At 33.7% G+C, this 19,325-nt stretch overlaps 1 protein-coding gene across 1 annotated transcript in view; it reads left to right on the top strand.

Annotated features, from left to right (window-relative positions):
- Positions 1-1,523: 1,523 nt before the first annotated feature.
- The window catches only part of LOC118179791 (uncharacterized), an 81,569-nt gene continuing 63,767 nt past the window's right edge, over positions 1,524-19,325 (top strand). The window contains exon 1 of the mRNA XM_085808065.1: positions 1,524-1,675. The gene's annotated coding sequence lies outside the window, so the exon portion shown is untranslated. The remainder of the gene's footprint in view (positions 1,676-19,325) is intronic.

The raw sequence follows: 19,325 nt of genomic DNA, 5'->3' as shown, positions 1-19,325 counted from the left end.
CTATTTTCTTATTCTAAGTTTTGCTGATTCTAAATTTTTGCGAAGTTTTGCTCCCTTACTCTTTTGTTTCATTCTGGACAGTTATTGAGCGTTTTTTTAAATATATTGAATATTTTTGAATTACTGAAATTCATAATGTACTTCCGAAATTCTGCCCTGCAATTGCAGTAGGCCTTTGACGTTGCAACTTAGTTTCCGGAACTTCCATAGTAAAGATATTTTACGACATTTTGTCTAAGATCAAAGTGTAATATAACAAAGATAAATTAATATTTTACTTGGATTTATTTTGGCGTGCGGCATCCAAGGCTCGAGTGGCTAAAGCTGCGACATACAGATAGTTCGTTTTGAATTTCGTTTCTTGAATGAGTAGTTATAAAAGCTTCTTTTATTTTCCTCATATATAGTGTAAATACAAAGACAGATTTCCTTAGAAATTCTTACTCATATGCAAATACACCGACCGTAATTTGTCTCAATCAAATATTCCAATTATATTTTATTTTAGTGAGCATTATTTTGTATAATGACTTACTTATGGCGATTCCGTTCCGTTTGCGTTGTTGCCGCGTCTAGCTTGCAAAGCAGCAAGCTGTATACCGGCTATCTCCATTTGGTTGCTTCATGTACCGATGCAGGGACAGAAATGCCTAAGTGAGTCCTGGAGACAAGATATAATGCATAACATACAAATTTTGCTCATAAACTGGAACTTTGCATTAAATGAGTGATGAGGAAGTCAAAATCATGCTATAAACACATATTCAGCCGAGAGTTTGGACAAAGCAGATGCAAAAGCACATTTGACTTGTGGCGGGAGAAAAATAATCAGCCATCGAAAGCCGGTTGAGTGGTAGCCAATAAAGTAAAGTAATCTAATCTAATAAAAGATTTAACGCTTAACCTTTTAAGTTTACGGAACATGAAAATATACCTCGAAAAAGACGATTAACCGTCCAATATATGACTTCTGTATATTAATGAAGAGAGTCAAAAAAGAGGATCATCAAAAATAGACCATCAAAAAACGCGAATCGCGTGTAAAGATCATGATATCGATATGTTAAGCTATTTAGCTTTGAATATCAGAATTTTCCTATATATATATTCATAATAATCATTCCCTTGTTTTTATGAAATTATGATAATCCCTAATCCGATCCACGGCCTGCAATATTTTAATACAGACAGACTGAGATAAACAGTGCAAACATTGATAGGAATATACTGCGTATACAAACACGCATATGCTTACAACTTTCATTGGTAAAAAGGAATAAAATATTTTTTATATGCATGAAATGACTATAAATATCGAATGTGGAAATTTTCATTTTTACTAGACATTTTTAGACGAAAATGATTTTAAAACAAGCCCAGAAGGGTAACTCTTACTATGCGAATGTGAAACCCATCAAAAGTTCAAGAAATGTTCGAGGTTTTATGGTATCTCCTGATAATAAAAGAGAGCTTGGTAAAATGGCACCTTTATCAGGTCACGTGGCCCGGCATGTGGGTTATTTACACAGGTGCAAAGCCTAGTGGCAGCTGGTGAAAATTTCTCATTTCAGTTTTTCTGCTGATTGTGAATTGCCGAGATTAGGAAATCGGAATATGTCTCTTGCAATATGGATTAACGTGCTTGCAAGACCGTTTTTAATACTGATGATTTAAGGTAAGTTATGAATTTTAGGTTATAAATTTCTTTTTGAAGACATTCAGATAGAACTTGTACATACTTAATTCATACAATACAAAATATTATTTCTGAATTGAATGAAACATGCTTGCATTTTTCGGAACTGACAGTTTTAATACGAATTTTTAATCTTACAAGGATGCCTGTTAATTTTATTGAAATTACATCGGCTATCGAAATTTGCGGAAATTTTATCAAAATTCCGTTCTGTTTTATGTGCATAAGAGGCTTGTAGTTTCTTTAAATATAAATACCCCAAACCGAAATGAAAACTGTATATCTTGCTCAAGAGTAAGAGAAAATTGTAAGGGGAATTTCACATGAACTTTGTTTCTTATAATCTTATGGGAAGTGCTTAAATGTAACACGAATGTAATTAACTACAATTAATTCTGATTCTATGCGAAACTTTTACACAAATTTGATTTAATGCTAATTCAAAATAAATATTTCATTTCCTTTCGATGCGTGTCATTTAGATTTAACACGAGCGAGAGAATTAAAAATAATTACTTATGGCGTAGTAAGAGTATACGCAGGCATAGATTGCCCAATAGTTAGTGCAGAATAAAACGCATCCCTACGGCGTAGAAGTTGTTGAAAGTCCCTTACATAGAATTATATAACGGCCTTAACTACGAACACAACTATTCGTTAGTAAAACCTGTGAAACATCAGCACCACGGCAGACTCGTGCTAATATTGCCTAAGAGATCTCAGAAATAGTTTCATAAATGAACATCATTTCTAGTGATAGCAGTCATATTCCAGTCGTATGTGCCGTTTATTGTCCGAAAGTGAAAATGAATAAAATCTTGTGTAAAACAGATTCCCCTCCCCCATGAAGAACTTTTTTTCATTTCAAATGCAAAGTTACATTATACATTTTCATAACTTGTGTATTTTGTTGAAATAAAGTAATAAGCATAAAAGGAATATTTTCAGATGGTTTCTTTTTAATTATTTTTCCTAATTTTTTAGATCTGGAACCAATCACCTTTACTTCCATAGATAAATATCCTTTTTTTACACGTTTCCTCCAGGAACATATCTGTTGCGCAAAAAGAGAATTAGGAGTACAGTAAATGTATGCAATAGTCTAATTATGAAATTTTAAATGTAAATAAACATTGCTAATACGTTATTTTTGCTGTATCTGAATTTCAAAAGCAACTTAGAGGAAGTATAGTCAAATATTGCTAGACGTATTCAGCCAGATATGTACAACAGTATCTGTTACAATGAAGGAAGCTGAGACAGCCATCATTCCATACCCACGATAAGGAATAAAATAAATGGAAGAAACACAATTCAAATTTATGTAAGTTATCTGACATCGCTGTGAAAAATAGTATTTATTCCAAGGAAATTTACACAGAAAGATTACTAATAATGTGAAAGTTATTTAGCATTCTAATTAAGAAGAGTATCTTTCACTATATGTTGGTCACTACTAAAGTCAGAAGTGGTAGTCACTTTATTATGGAGGCACCTATTAGGTGGGCCACCGTTGCCTCCTATGAAGGGACATGCAATGTACGTTCATACCTTCACAGAGATTCGAACCCAGGGCCTTCGGTAAGGCAGTTAGAGTCACTAACCACTTTCCCGTCTGGGTGATCTAAATGAAATATTGATTTACATGTTATTAAAATATGATAATTAAACAATTTTACAAATAATTTCAATATAGTATCAAAATTTCAATTACTACAGATTTTGAAAGTTTTATTTGATAAAACTGAAACATACATACACAAAAAGTTAAAAAATGAAATATTCTATTTTAAACAACATTTTAGATTTATTCCTAAGGATGTTAATAGGGAGGCCCTACTAATGAAATCCTTGAGGCTGACGTTTTGATAGATATTAGCATAATAATATCTGGCTCAAATTTTGTGAGAGTAAACTTAATATTTAATATTTGCAAATATTTTCAACTTAAGTATCAAAGGCTTAATATTGAAAAGGAAATTATAAAATAAAAGTAAAAAAATATGTAAATTAAAAAAATGGACTGAAAAATTAATATTTTTGGAGATTAAACTGCATCACTGCTCACTCCAAGGGTTGTAATTGCTTGTAGGTACATATGAAAACCTAGCTCACTAGAGCAATAACACGAATAATAAATTCATCACAATAAAACCGATTTATCGGTATAGAATGAGACAACTACCCCTGACTATTTCTAGATTAGTTCATACTTAACTAATGATTTTTCTTCGAGAATTTTCTATGGACAGAGTTTTCCCATTAAATAAAGGTTTCAGAAAATATGAGTATCTTCTCACTACGAATTTATCTGTTTTTCAATTATATCTGTTTGTTTTATTATTATTAAATTATTGTCTGTTTTATTATTATTAAGTTATTTTATTAATAATATTTTATGGACCTACGAAACGCAAAACTGTCTTATGTACTCCTGTTGGAAAATATTGTTCTATGGCGACGATGAGCCATGAGACGCAACCGAACACGCCTCTTTATAATAATTAATCTTCTATTGAGTACATTTCAACTTTTGTATTTTTATGAACAAGATCAAATTATTTTTTTCAGTAATTACTGTGTACTAAGTTATGTTTAGCACCCTTAAAAATCTAGCGACATCTTTACTTACAATTTTTATCCTCTGCATAGTTTTGCGAAATCGTAGTGCTTTGTTTTCCTCCATGTGTATTGTGAAAATGATCTAGAAAATTCTCAATGAAAACATCTCTCCTAAGAACACTTTTATATGCTTTGCTGCAATCAATTAGTCAACCAAAAAATGAAAACATCTCTCCTAAGAGCTTCTTACGCTTTGCCACAATCAATTAGTCAACCAACAAAGCAAACATGTTTTGTTTGTTCTCGACCTTAAACGATATTAAAGCAAAAAAGAAATCGACAGCCTACCTCTTACTTCAGTATGAAGCACTCAATCTATCTACGTCAGCTTCAGATTTCGTGTTAAAAACCAGCAAATTACGCAAAATACTGTGCGTTTTATATTTTTCTGTTCGATGTAAAATTACTATATAAATGTACGATAATTTTTTACTGCATACTTATAGAACATTTATCGGTGCGCATATTATTTTCTGAACTGTAAATCAACGATTTAATCTCCTCCTCTGTTATTTTATATTGCTGTTTAGTTATCGTTTTTCTCCTATTGAATTATTAGGTTGTCCGAAACTATTTAAGGAACGTGTTTTTCTTTTCATTTTTATAATTTTATGCGTCCCCAATTTTCTTTCACTCTCATTTATTTCCTCATTATAATTCATTCTCATCTCGCTGTCTAAAGGTGCTCACAAAGTAAAGGATTTGAATTTCAGTAAACCCTTTCGTGGCGACCATATTTGGAAGTAACCAGTACAGCTAATAAGAAAATAAAAACTTTGAAAATATAAATAAACTTCGATACTGAACATCTTTTCTTTAAGGCGAACGTATCCACTGAAGACCAAAACCATCTGTAACAATGGATGGTTGACCCTATAAAATACATTGCATTTGCATAATATGCAGTAAACGAATCACCTTCTGTTGAATGGATAGTTTAGAATGTTCATTCGCTAATAAACACCATTAATTTGATTAGACGGACAGTGCCATCATATTCTAGTATCCAATATACACATAACCTTGCGTTGCTTTTCCTAAGAAGCATATTGGCCTAAAACTGCGTTCACACCAACGCGGTCACGTGATAAAGCTTTAACCAATCAGAAGCGAGTTCAGAGGCAGCATTAGCCGGATGGCCGGAGACCGCGTGAGTTGACTTAACTTTTTGACGCCTGACGCGTCAGTTTCAGGCATCTCGTTTCAAACGTCCAGTTGAGTCCACTGAGTGCTGAGTTCAACCCGGGTTCGGTCCAAGGTAAACGAGTTGCTGCATGGAGGTTTTTCGGAGCTTTCCCCGTGTATAGCGTTTTCTAAAACCGTGTTCTACAAAGACATCCCAACGCTTAGGTAGATAGTCGCTGTCGCGCCTCGCCATATTTAAATAACCTAACAATAAGAAACAAGGGCAACTTAGAGGTTCCTTCATTCATCTTTCAGCATTGTGATGTTAAGAAAACTTTCTTTCATAACATGCTAAATTATTAGAAGTATAGCAAGTAAGCGTATTTAATAAGATAAATTTTATAACTAAGATTTCCTGTCATTAGAGACATGCTGTATAGTATACATATGATGCAAAAATATACTGTAAATTTTTAACAAGTGAATGTGTACGGAATTATTTCTCTTTTGTTCAAGATGGGAGCACAAAAGAAACTGCCTTGTTCGCTAGGATTTGAACCCAGTTTTAACTATTTCTTGACTAAGCATTCAAGCAAAAGATAAAATAAAAGTCAGGCAATGGTTATCAGTCTCTTCTCAACCTCCATTAAACAGCAAGTTTTTAATTTCCGAAGTGGATAATATTCCTGGAGTTTTAACTGGGATAGTGAATGCCAGGGACAAATATGCGCGAGCTCTTAGGAAAGGTTAAAGTAAATGTCACGTAATATACGTAATCCATGCAGACAGTCCGCTCTCCTAGAAGTGAACTCTGGTTGAACAACCAGTATTCAGCGACTTAACCGCTCGGCCGCTGGTAGGTCCCTGTGAAATAAATCTTATAAAGAAAGAATAACGATAAATTTGGGAGAAAATAAATGTTATCATGCATAAATTTGAGACAAAACATGTGTTATCATGCCAGCCATTTTACTCAAGTGTATCTAACATATGCAACACAATTTATATGATCAATATATTAAATGTTTTGCTGGTGAAACCAGATATGCTAAATGGGAAATCATTTATCGCAAATTGTGAAACGATAAAGACTGTAATATGTTGTCATATGCTCGAAACATAGTATCGAAAATTAAGGCTCTATTAAGAAAGTGTTAGAGGGCGCCCAGACGGTATAGTGGTTAGGGGAACCTGACTGCGGTACCGAAGGGCTCTGGTTCGAATCTCGGAGAGGGCAGGTATTAAATTGTCTCTTCATAGGAGGTAACGGCCGCTTATTATGTGGCTCCACAATAAAATGGCGTAAACTTTTGGCTTTGGAGTGGCCAATGCCGTTATAGGCAAGTGCCCGCAATGGAAAGAAAATTAAATCATTTAATCATTGTCCCACTGACTTCAATAATTTCAGGAAAAACTGTGCAACATCAAAGATGAAGTTTTTAACGTCTAAGGATGAATATATTAGAAACGATAGATTAAGTGAAGCGACTTACAAGATTTACTAGTCTGAATTATATTAAAGTTTCTTCCATGAATTACTTGGAATATGCATTCACTTACCATTATTCTTTTTAAAAACGCTTCGAAGATCGATGGCTCAAGGCAAAAACCATTTTTATTTCTTCAGGAAATATTTCACACTCTCATTCATACAAAACACCAGGCTTGAATTACTTTCAAGGATATTAAATCGCAAAATAGAACGTACTCTTTCCTATTCATTCATTCATGCATGATTTATAATTAGAATGCTTGAATGCATATATTGGAGATATCGCGCTTCGCCTGTTTTAGTGAAGTAGATTCAAATGAATTGCATGTATTTCTTAAAATAACTGATTTTCTTCCTTTTTATTTCTTCCTTATTATTTTTCTGCTTTGTATACGAAGATCGAACCGAGAATTATGCTTTAGTAATGATAGATTCTACGAATAAAATAAAATATTCTTATTAGAACTGGTTGTGTCGGTCATTCTAAAGTAAAGTTACAGCGTCTGGAAAAGAAATCTGGCTTTTCCAGACGGTGGGCTTTAAATTTGCATACTGCATGGTGATTTAGCATATTATTTGATTTTATTGTTTAAATCTAGAAAGCAGCGTATAGCGTTTATAAATATGCAAGACGTAAAAAACCTTGTCATTTAGAAATGAAAACAACATCTTGTTAAACCATTCCGTATTTTTCCACACATTCTTATAGCCTAAACTGAAGGTTCTGCGTTTATGAAGTTGTAATAGATTCCAGATATAAGAATAAACGAAGTAGTTCTTTGCTCAGTGGCCGTGTGATTAAAACCACAAATGACGGCACCTGAGACGGTGCAACAGGTGCGGCAGCACCAGGCTGCAAAATTCAGAGGCGGCAAAATGTCAAGAATTTAGAGAAGCAAAAATTAGAAACAGCAAAATTTAGGGATAACAAAATTTTTAGAATGTAGGCGAAGCACTGTTCGACACAACTTAGAGAACGGCAAAATACCGAGAATGTAAACACTTGATGGGCAACTAAATTTAGGATTTGTTGCGATTGCGCTGGGTGACAGAATGTCAAGCGACAGCTCTGAAGAACACTGAACATTGCTAGCCAGTTCCTCTTAGATTTTCGAAAGCATTCCTTTACTTAAATATATAGCCCTCGCGTGCTTTGCCGTGTTCAAGTAATCTCTCCAACGAAATGAAGGCCGACCAGTGGCCGAGCGATGAAGTCGCTGAACAGTGGTAGTTAGTTCCGAGGTTCGAATCCCGCGGCTGCATGGGCGTTTTCGTGGTTTTCCCCATATGTATACGAGCCAGTTCTTTTAGAAAGTCCTCCACGAAAGCATCCTTTTCCTTAGGCAGATAGAGTCTCTAGGCTTTGCCATAATCAAACCAACCAAAAAGACGAAAATGCGATTCATTTGGCATGAACGATTCCTGAAAAATATCCAAATTAGAATTTTACAAAAAATTTCGATTTTTCCTAATCATATTAATTTAAATATTCAGCAGTCATAATATTTAGGGGTGAAATTTTAAGTCTTTCATTACGATCTAAAATGTGTAACGAAATGACTGAACTTCCATGCTTCAGTATAGGGTACTTACATATTAACGCAACTACTTTGATGCAATTTGACGATTTTTTACAGGTGAGAAGGCAAAAATTACTTATCGGGAGACAGTTGGTGGTTTTCGAGAATTTTTTTAAGAAAGGTTTCAAACTCTCGGTATTTATCGTAATTCGATAAACATTATAAACATATGAAAAGAAAACATACTTTAGCAATTTGAATTATTAAATATGGCTTAAGTGATACATTAAATAATAAAACACTTACATTCTTCAAATCTTTCTGTATTTTTTTTTTTTTTCGTTATTCTTCTTCCAAAGTACCCAGCGATGAGTTTTCGCTTAAAAAACACCAGGGAATTGCGGAGACTCGGCTTTACGCAATCCTCGGCAACAGCAGCTATCTAAAAAACGCATTTCCTGGTTGTTGGCTTTAGAGAAATTTCGGCAAAATTGTGTATTCCCGCAGAAATTTTACCGCAGTTTCTTCCTTTGCTCACAAATTGCACAAGCTCATATTTTAAAACTAAAGACAAAAAAAAAAAAAAAAAAAAAAAAAAAAAAAAAAAAACATGGCAATTTGTTTACAAAAACCACTGGAACTTGGAATACGCTGTTAAAAATTTGGTTCAAGGTTTCACCAATTTATAGTACTGAAAACGTTGCAACCAAAAGATGGTGAAACATTGAACCATTATTTGGTGCTTTGGCTGAGTCATTATTTGGTAATAGGTTGAACCCTTATTTGGTGCTTTGTCTGAGCCATTATTTGGTAATAGGTTGAACCATGAACTGCCAATACGTTGAAGCAAGATTGGAGAAGGTTGAACCATAAATTGGAAATATGTTAAATGGACTATATTACAATATGGATTGAGAATACCTTAAACCATTAACTATAATTATGTTTACCATTAACTGTAATTATTTTGAGCCATTAACTGTAAATTATAGGAAGTTTTTTGAGAGCTCAGGTAGAAAATTTTATATTATTCATTTTATGGTATTTTTTATTCAATTACTGTATTGGCTCCTTGACCTGATTTTTTTTTTCAAAATTCATTACTGCTATGAGTTATATGAGCTTATGCTAATGAGCCTATATAGCAATAATATTGACAATAATTATTGACAATCTGGCTAGCATAGCAATCTGGTTTATTTGCATAAGATTATGATTCACTTTTGAGAGAATGAAAGTATAAACTATGTATCAATAAAATACATATTTTCGATATATTAGCATGTGTATAAAAATACTTTTTTACAAAACTGAATGCCTTACACAACCAATATAAATAAGGTAATATATAACTGCTCATTACAAAGGCTGAATTTCAATAAAAATTCATATTTGATATAGCTTCAATTGCAAATTGAATTGATTCTTCTTCTTATTATTACCTTTGTTGTTTAATTCCACTAAATATACCTTCCATACATTAGGAAAGCAGATTTAACATACCCATGAAACATTCTTAAATCACTTTCATACATGTTCCTTGGTTTTTTTTTTACACCCCCATGTGAAAATCTGTAAACTAGTAACCTTCTTGTTTAATATCATCACATTATACTCGTATAACAGAATTCTAATGAAGTATTACAGTTTGTCTTGACAATCATCTTTAAATGGTGCATCTAAATCACAGATTTTATCTCATATTGATTTGCTATTCTACAGACATACATAGCTTCGATATTATATTTAAGTTCTTCAGTATTTAAACTCACAATATAAATTGCTTTCTCATAATAAAATTAAAATTATACATTGTAACGTGCAATTAACAGATATTTAGCTGATTACTATTATATATGAAACACGCTATTCCATGCATAATTCTTATTTTCATTCACATTGTATGACACCTACCTTTAAAATTTGAAGACTCTGTAGAAGTGTTTGCCAGGATCTGTAACGTGTGTTCCCTTGTCCCCTCCCTACACATAAAAAGTTTTACTTAAAATTTTTTCATCACAAGCCTCTACACCATAAAGATTTTTTAATAATGTTTTGTTTACAATATCTTAAAATGTATTATGAAATATGATAAATTATAATATTTACGTACCTATACAATAAAGAAAATTTTCCAAAGGTATTCAAATTGTTCAATTTATTTAAAAGCAAATTCCATTTTTCTGCAGATTAAACATATTTATTGGTAACATGTCATGCAGAAACATAAACATTTCATATAAAATATGTTAGAGAAAAACATAAGCTTAAAATTAAGATCGCAAAGCCTTAATGAACATATTTAAATCAACGTAGACAAATTTTGTGCAACTGCTACATAAGAAATTTAATTACTTAAGAAAGATTTTATGCTGAATGTTGCACAAACATAGATGTAAGCATACTTTAATGAATTATATCACTTATATTCTGCTTTACAAATTTAATTTAACAACAAGAAGCTCATATAACCTGTCAAACGATGATTTATATTTTAATCATAATTTTTCAGAATTTAATAACATGTACTTCTGAATAATTAGCATACATTATTGTGCTTATATAGGAACAGTATATTCATCAATAACGTTTTTATAACTTGAAAACTTTAATTGTGTGAAATAAATAAGATAAACTTACATGTAAAGTATGTGTAATATTCTCAATTACGTATAATATTAACAGAAAGCATTTCGCAGCTTCACATTTTGGAATACTTTAAGCAATAAATCTCAGAAAGCACACGTGTATGCAGCAGTTATTTTAAAACATTTGTGAAAGATTTTCTGAAATTTCTATAGGGTACTTAACAGCATCATGAAACCCAAATTTAGACTTTTTTTATTTAATAGTTTAATTGTAGTAGTCTTATATACATAGTAATCAGTTCTAATGATCATTAGAAGAGACACACAAAAACGCAACTAGCATTTTTTAAAAAAATCCTTAGATCCTTTTTGTAGTTCTATTTCAACATCAGTAGGAACCTTTAAAAAAAAAAAAAAAAAAAAAAAAAAAAAAAAAAAAAAAAGGTACGTGCGCTTTCGTAGAGAAAATGGGTTGCATTCATGTTACACATGGAGAAAACCAAACATGCAGGCAATCCGTTTGCGTGGATTCAAACCCAGGTCGAACTACTAGTGTTAAATAGCCTCAACCACACCATTACTGATAATAACATGTTCATTTTATTTCTAAATGAATAAGTAGAGAAGAAACAAAAACATAATAAAAAACAATTTTTGTCAAATACTGGGGCTGAATACAAAATATTTTGCTAGCCGAACATCAATATTTTCAGTTTTATTTAAAAAAAAAAAAAAAAAAAAAAAAAGAAGAGAGCATTTTCTGACTATCCCGAAACCCACCAAAGAAGCACAAAAATGTACTGAGGAGGCAACGCACCCTGTCGTCAAAAAATATTTATATCGCAAAGTGTTTATGTGCTTGATATTATGAAAATGAGCTCGTGCTGGTAGAGCGTATAGTCTACCGGTATACACTTTGTTATATTAATATGCATACACATCTAAAGGTACAGTTATTAAAAATACACAATTATAAGAAATACGAAATATTAAGAAAATTAGGTAGATCACAAGCTATACCGGCTCCAAAGTGTTTTATTATATTACTATAAACCTACAATGTTGTCAAAATATATTCATGTGGCAATTTAGGTGTGCCCATGGCAATCCAAATGGCTTTCCAGACATTTCACCAGTACGATAGCAGATCATGATCGCTCCTCTGGGAATTTAAGCATTTTAGCATAGCGGTGAACCGTATACTGCAGTTTTTATAATTTTCGGCGAAATCCCAGACTCAACTTTCTACACGCATAAAACACAGTGAGGCTTGCTTAAAAACATCATGTGCCCTTTTTTTTTTTTTTTTTTTCGTGTGAGTCATATTAGGATTTTGATGCGATGATTATTCAAAATATTTAGTTTCCGGAATTCTCTGATGCTTTCTTCAGTGAAAGCAGATAGCTGTGTACGTGACAAGAACACTGCAAAACACCAAGAAGAATGCATGTCTTATATGAAAAATAGGCAGCAGGGATGTATTTTGGAACTAGACATAACGATATCCAAATAAACATCTCTCTCCAAAGTCAACAGACAATCAGTGACTTTTTGATGAGGGGGAGTGAATAATCAGAAAATACCGAAAAGAATTAAAAAAAATTATATGTCATATGACATTACATTTAAAAATAAGTACAATACAACTTCAGCTAAGATTAAAAAAAAAATAAATGCTAGGCCTTGGAAAACTTTGCTTATCATGTAGAGCGTGGGTCCTAATGCTCTTTCTTATATTAAACCCCTTTATAAGAATATTAGAAAAAGGTTTTCTTCATAGGACCCCTTACATTTTTCTCTACCATATATAGCATGCAGCATAATCGAAATACAAAAAAATTGTACGTAAACAACATAAACTAAAATTTTGAACAACAAATTTAAAAAAATGGTTTATTGGATTTATGTTTTATTATTTTTTGCATTATTTTTATTTTTAATTATACAAATATAAACAAGTTTTCAGAAACAAAATCACAGACTTTAACTTGAAGTTCAATTTTAATTTCACAAAGATTAATTAATGTGATGTGTGTATTGATATAATTTTTTTTAACATTTGGCATAAAACTGCTTAATTCTTAAATCACCTCCATCAGAAATATTCAACCTGTTTCCTGTTTCTTATAGTAAATTACTAACTTGACTGAAACCCACTTGTACTAGGTAAGAAGAGGAAGAAAACAATGTTGATTTCGTAACAACTTTTATTTTGGGATATATCTCTTGTATGACTTTTAAGATCTAAACTTTAGTATACATGTGCATGTCTGGAATCAATGAAATCTTGACTATGCTGATTAATTGCCACTGCTTATTTGGGTACCAATATCCAGATTATCACTGAGCCCCCTTTAAAATTTCAATAAACCCCATTTCCCTTGCTATTTAACCCTTGTTATTATGATATGATTGCAAAAAGCACTCTTAGCTAAGAAAGTGGAATAGAAAATTTTCAAAATGAAACTTTCCGTAGTAACATATTTTTAAAATGTAACAACAGCTTAAAAAGAAGCAATACATTTGAATATTTCAGCAGTTTGAAGTAATAAAAAGAAAGCTAAAGCAGTTACTAATAGAAATCAGAAACTTATGTTCTGAGAATTTAAACTCAAAATTTTCTTTACATTTATTACTGTCATCTTGAAAGTCTTTATCACTATCATAATCTCGTTAATATTTATATTGAAATAACTATAAAAATGCATATTTAATTTAAATTTATTAAATGTTTTTGTTGTACTGATGTATAGGCACAAAGGTTACCTAAAATAATTACGAAAAAGATAAAGAACAAATAGCCCTCTGCATATTATTTGAATTAAAAAACGAATGTCTCAAAAACAAAATGTTATTTTGGATGATATCATAAGTAAAATTAAGTGAAAAGTTAAAATTATTCAAATAAAAAATAAGGTTTAGATTTAAAGCAAAAGTCAACTTCTAAAAATATTCAAGGAAATTCCAGAGCATCACCTTTTCTCTCAGGCACTAATATAAAGCATTTTGAGAGAATTTAGTTATTTTTGGCAATATTTGTTGCCCTTGACAACAATAAATTATACTGTACAGTTAAAAAAATAGTACTCAAATTAAATCTTTGTGTTATACTTGCCAATTATGAAAGAAGCTAATGCATCTACGAATTGCTGATACCAAATAAATGAATTGAATGCTGATTACACTATCATTTAATATTCTGCCATACTTACCACTAACAAAATAGTGTATGAAGAAATAACATTTAGCTGATATTTTATTTAGTTAGAAGTAGTTATTTAGTTTATTTAGTTATTAGTTACTTATATTTTTAAACGATCGAGCTTCGTTTTGAAGATTTAAACAGATAGCAATTACAATCCCAATAGCTCCTCTTAAGCACTTCAGGAAAAAAAAGTATCTTAATTGCTATTACTCTACATACACGATATTAATTAAACTCTTAAATCTACATGAAAAGTTTGTACTTTATGAGAAACGGTACACATAAAACTTTTCCTATTTAGTGCAAAACGTTATTTGTTGAAATCAGAAAACCATATTATAAAGTCATTTAAGTTCCACCTCAAACTACGAATAACATGATTTTGCAGAATTATCAGAGGAGTTAAGCTATAATTATTTTTATCATTCCAGCTATGAAAAATACTAATATCTTGAGAAATTCAATGAATTAACACTTTATCTTCACAAACGATTGGGATAAAGTATCAACATGTTAAGTTAAATAGAGATTTATTCCCAGTTTGGCAGAGATACTGCACAGAATTTCATAAATTCCAATTTTCTGGCAGTCTGATGCTGAGTTGTAGTATCAGTATCTAGAACAGATTTTTGGCATTTTTGTAGCAGCTTGGTGCAGCAATCATAAAAGTATGCATAATAAACACAACTATTCAAGTTCAATATATATTATTATATGAAATAAAGAAAAGACTTTTAAACACCAAGTCTGGTATAATAACCATGCATTCAAACATAATATTTGCCAACATGGCCAAACAAAAAATTCTTCTCATAAAAAGGAAAACTTAGATAATATTTCAAAATGGCTTTAATCAAACAATAAGATTTAATAAGCAAAAGTTTTAAAAAAGCAATAAAAAAATTGTTAATTCAGTAAAACATTCCAAATACCTTTTTAAAAGTTACTCGACTACTTTTAATTTTGCTGTGGTCCTCACGGAAAGTATTCATAATCAACATATTCTTTGAAATTATCAGCACATTTTTGCAGAGAAAGAAAAACTAGGATATTAAGCATACATAACAGCAAGGTGATGAAAATTTAAAATTTCTCTCTCTTTCAATGAAGATTGACACTGTACCAAGATTTTTATCTAGAGAAAAATTAAACCACTAATTTAATTTTACAGAACAATATTTAAATTTTTTCACGTTGTAGGGTTTATATTTATTTTAACTAACATTTATTTTAAGTTTAAGCTATCTTTCCTGTCAAGCCTTTACTTTCCCCTAGAATTGCCAATGCCAGAGTATGTAAATTTTAGTAGAACGCGCAGAGTATTCAAATTTTAGTAGAATTAAGTTGAGTTTAAATAGAAGGGAAACGAGGTTGTAAGTATGCTTCTTGAATCGCGAGCGTGAAGGTTGCTAGGTAGAAATTTAAGAACCGCACGTTTCGGCCTCTGTGCCTTTCTCGGCAGTTCGTTGAATCTTTCAACATCTTAATCAGTAAGTTTGCTGAATCTCAGCTATATCTTAGAACGCGGTTAAGTTAGTTACGATTATAGAGCCTCGTAGATAGTGACTTCGTTATTTATTCATCCTGTCATTTATTTTTAGTTGTACTTTTCTATTTTGTTTAACCGCCGGGTCGGCGTATTTTGTGAGCGTCAAGTGAACGCAACTGTGATTTCTTAAGTGAAATAAAAAGGGATTAAACCCTTCTTACGAGTTTGTATAATTTACAGTTCATAGCAGTCACTACTACTGTTGCGGACAAGTTGGGGCCACGCAACATCATATTGGCACCCGAACACCTTACGAACTGAGATGGCCGAAAACTGGATGGAAGCTCCTGTACAACTCCAACAACAAGAAATGGCGAACCAATTAGAAGGATTTGGATACCTGGTCCAAACGATGAGAGCATTTATCAAGCCAAACGTCAATTTCGATGGAAAAAATTCGGTGGCGATATTCTTAGAAGGCCTCGAAAATCATTTCCAGTTATACCCTGTGCCTGAAAGACAAAAAGTTGCCATTGCCACGTCTGCACTAAGAAGACAGGCCTTACTATGGTGGAAGAGTATAGGGAAATTTTTATTAGGAGAATTCGGAGGCCAAACATATACCTTTGAAAATTTCAAAAGATCATTATTAAAGGCCTTACCCATAGTGAAAGACCGAGCAAAGCTAGAAGCCGAGCTGTTCGGTATTAGCAGGGCTTATGCCGCTCCCAATCAAAGCGCAGAAAGAAGCCTCAATTGCAAAGGTGACGCAACTCCAACAGCCATGCACATATGGGGATACATGCTATCTGCCAGAAGTCTACGAAACACGCAGGTCCAAACTAAGCACACATCCGTCGGAATATGGACTGGGCATAAGGACTTTCCACTCACCAGCGTTAACCCCGCGCTTAGACGGACCAGGGGCCGTGCTTTATACAGACGGATCAAAAATTGATAACGCTGTAGGCAGTGCCTATATAGCCTATATAAATGGAAACATAGCAAAGGAATGGAAGGGCCGTCTGGGCCCACAGAACTCAGTGTTCCAAGCGGAAGTAGTTGCCCTCACAAAGGCAGTGAAATGGGCAATTGACACACGGCAGAGTCGAGCTACGATATTTACTGACAGCCTGTCAAGCATTTATGCTATCAACAACCCTCTCCAGCGCTCTGCACTAATCTCGCACCTGCAAGAAGTCCTCCGTCTACAAGAAAAGTCAATGAGAATCCAAATTTCCTGGGTGAAGGCGCACGCCGGAATCCAGGGAAATGAAGCAGCAGACGCTCTTGCCAAGAAGGCTGCCCAAAATGAGGAAACGGAGCAGATTCAGGTGCCCCTGCCCCGGTCATGCCTAAAGAGGCAAATAGAGGAGTCCGCCATTGGAAACTGGCAGAATGAATGGGACCAAATCCCGCAAGGCCGCAGAGCATATGAGTTCCTGCCCAAGGTAGAGGTGGACTGGCTCATCTCAGCGCCCTACCTCACGCGATATATGACAGGCCACGGCCCCTTTCCGACGTACTTTGCAGAAAGGGGTCTAGCAACAACTGATATGTGTGTTTGTGACAACGTGGGCTCACCAGACCATTATGTCACGGAGTGCTCCTTAACAGCAGAATGGCACATCAAATTCCCAACTACCAATGTTCTGCCTTTCAAACGCCTTCTCGTAAAACATCGAGGCACGCGGCAAAAGCTTAAAAGCATAATGGACAAACTAGAAAAAATGGGCATAGACTTCTGCAGGCCGGAATAGGGCACATGCAATAAACACAATTGGCATAAAAGCGTCTTACAATTTGTGAAGTCTCTAGATGGTTGCAGGGCCAGGGTAATACCCGAGTAGTCATAGAAAGCCGTCTGGGTGCCCTGTCCTGCTGTCACCTGTCACCTGTATAGTTTTTATCAACGAAATATAGAAGAGTTGACGGACATTATTCTGCGAAAAGTTAAGCTGACGGATATGCTGTATGGAAAGAAACCTGACACGGAGATAATTGAAATAATCTTACCAAGCTTGCTACCTGCTATCCAAGATTACTTCGAAATCCGAAACCCAAGCACCTTGCAGGAACTCTTCGAGTTGGCGGTCAAGTTCCAAAACGGCAGAATAGTGGAAAAATGTAGAGGGTCATCGTATTCTCAAGGTCACCGAAGGCAATCCTCAAATCAACAGACCGGAAACACAAATCGCTCTTATGGGGGAAAAAGCTATCAAGACAACTCATCGAAGCTCGAAGGTCAAGGCCCAAAAAGGAAATTTGAAAACAACCGTCCGCGTACCCAGAAGACTGAAGTTGAAAGGAAAGCTTTAAACGAGTAGAGGGGCCTATAGAAGCGAGGATCCAGACCTCGGAAGTTTCGAAAAAACCCTCAAGAAGATACATAAATACGGTCGTGGTATAGAATTCACAATTACCGATTATACAAGTCCTGGTTGGCGATGTACCAGTAGAAGCCCTCATTGATACAGGGGCAGAAGGTAATTTTATGCGTGATACATTTTTCAAGAAGAATTTTAATAGGTTACAATTATTTAAAAATAAAAACACAGAAATTATAGCGGCGCAAGGAAAAACCTGTCAATGTATCGGGAAATTATCATTAAAAATACAGGTAAAAGATGAAAGCCTCAAAGTATTAATTTTTGTGGTAAAAAATTTGCAGAGTCCAGTCATCTTAGGCATGGAGTTTTTAAAGGCCGCGAAGGCCAAACTGAATTTTCAGAATTCGATCATGCTGGAAATGGATCGGAGGGTGGTGGACCTTAGCCATTTGAATGACCATGAAAGCCAAGCCATCCAGCAAGTGGTGAGTACTTTTTCAAACTTGTTTTCAGAACGGCCTGGTAATTGTCAAATTGTAACGTATGATATACAATTAACTGCCGATAAACCCTGTAGGACTAAACCCTACCGGTATGATAAACAGAAAGAGCAAATTATCGAAGAACACATTCAGGAAATGCTGCACAACCAGATAATAACGCCCATATATAGTGAGTACGCGAGTCCAGTCGTACTATGTAGGAAAAAGAATGATTTCCCTCCTTCGGATAAAAGAGCTTGGAGGTTTGCTATCGATTACAGAAAGCTTAATAGTGTTACTAAGTTCCCAGTTTACCCTTTGCCGGTTATAGAGGAAATTATTAGAAAGATTAAGTCTACGAGATACATGACTACATTGGACTTAACGTCTGGGCTACTATCAAATAGCTATGAGAACTGAAGATATACATAAAACCGCGTTTATCACAAAAACGGGCACTTATGCATTTTTACGCATGCCCTTTGGGTTGTGTGGGGCCCCGTCAACATTCCAGAGAGCTATGGACATTGTTCTAAAGCCTGTCCTAGGAAAATCGACTTTAATCTCTCTAGATGATATAATTATAAAGAGTAGTACGTTGGAAGAACATATTAAAGATTTGGAAGAGGTTTTTAAATTAATAAAAGAGGCCGGTCTCACAATTAACGCTTCAAACTGCAAGTTCGCAACTAAAGAACTTAAATATCTGGGTTATAAAATTTCGCAAAAGGGTATAGAAACTCAAGATTCAAAACTAAAAGCCATCAAGAATTTCC

This window comes from Stegodyphus dumicola, chromosome X1 (assembly GCF_044657685.1).
Source record: "Stegodyphus dumicola isolate Sdum_Otavi_A_Nest chromosome X1, ASM4465768v1".
NCBI lineage: Eukaryota > Metazoa > Arthropoda > Arachnida > Araneae > Eresidae > Stegodyphus > Stegodyphus dumicola.
Note: the sequence above shows the minus strand (reverse complement) of the source record. Positions and strands in the feature narration are given on the sequence as shown.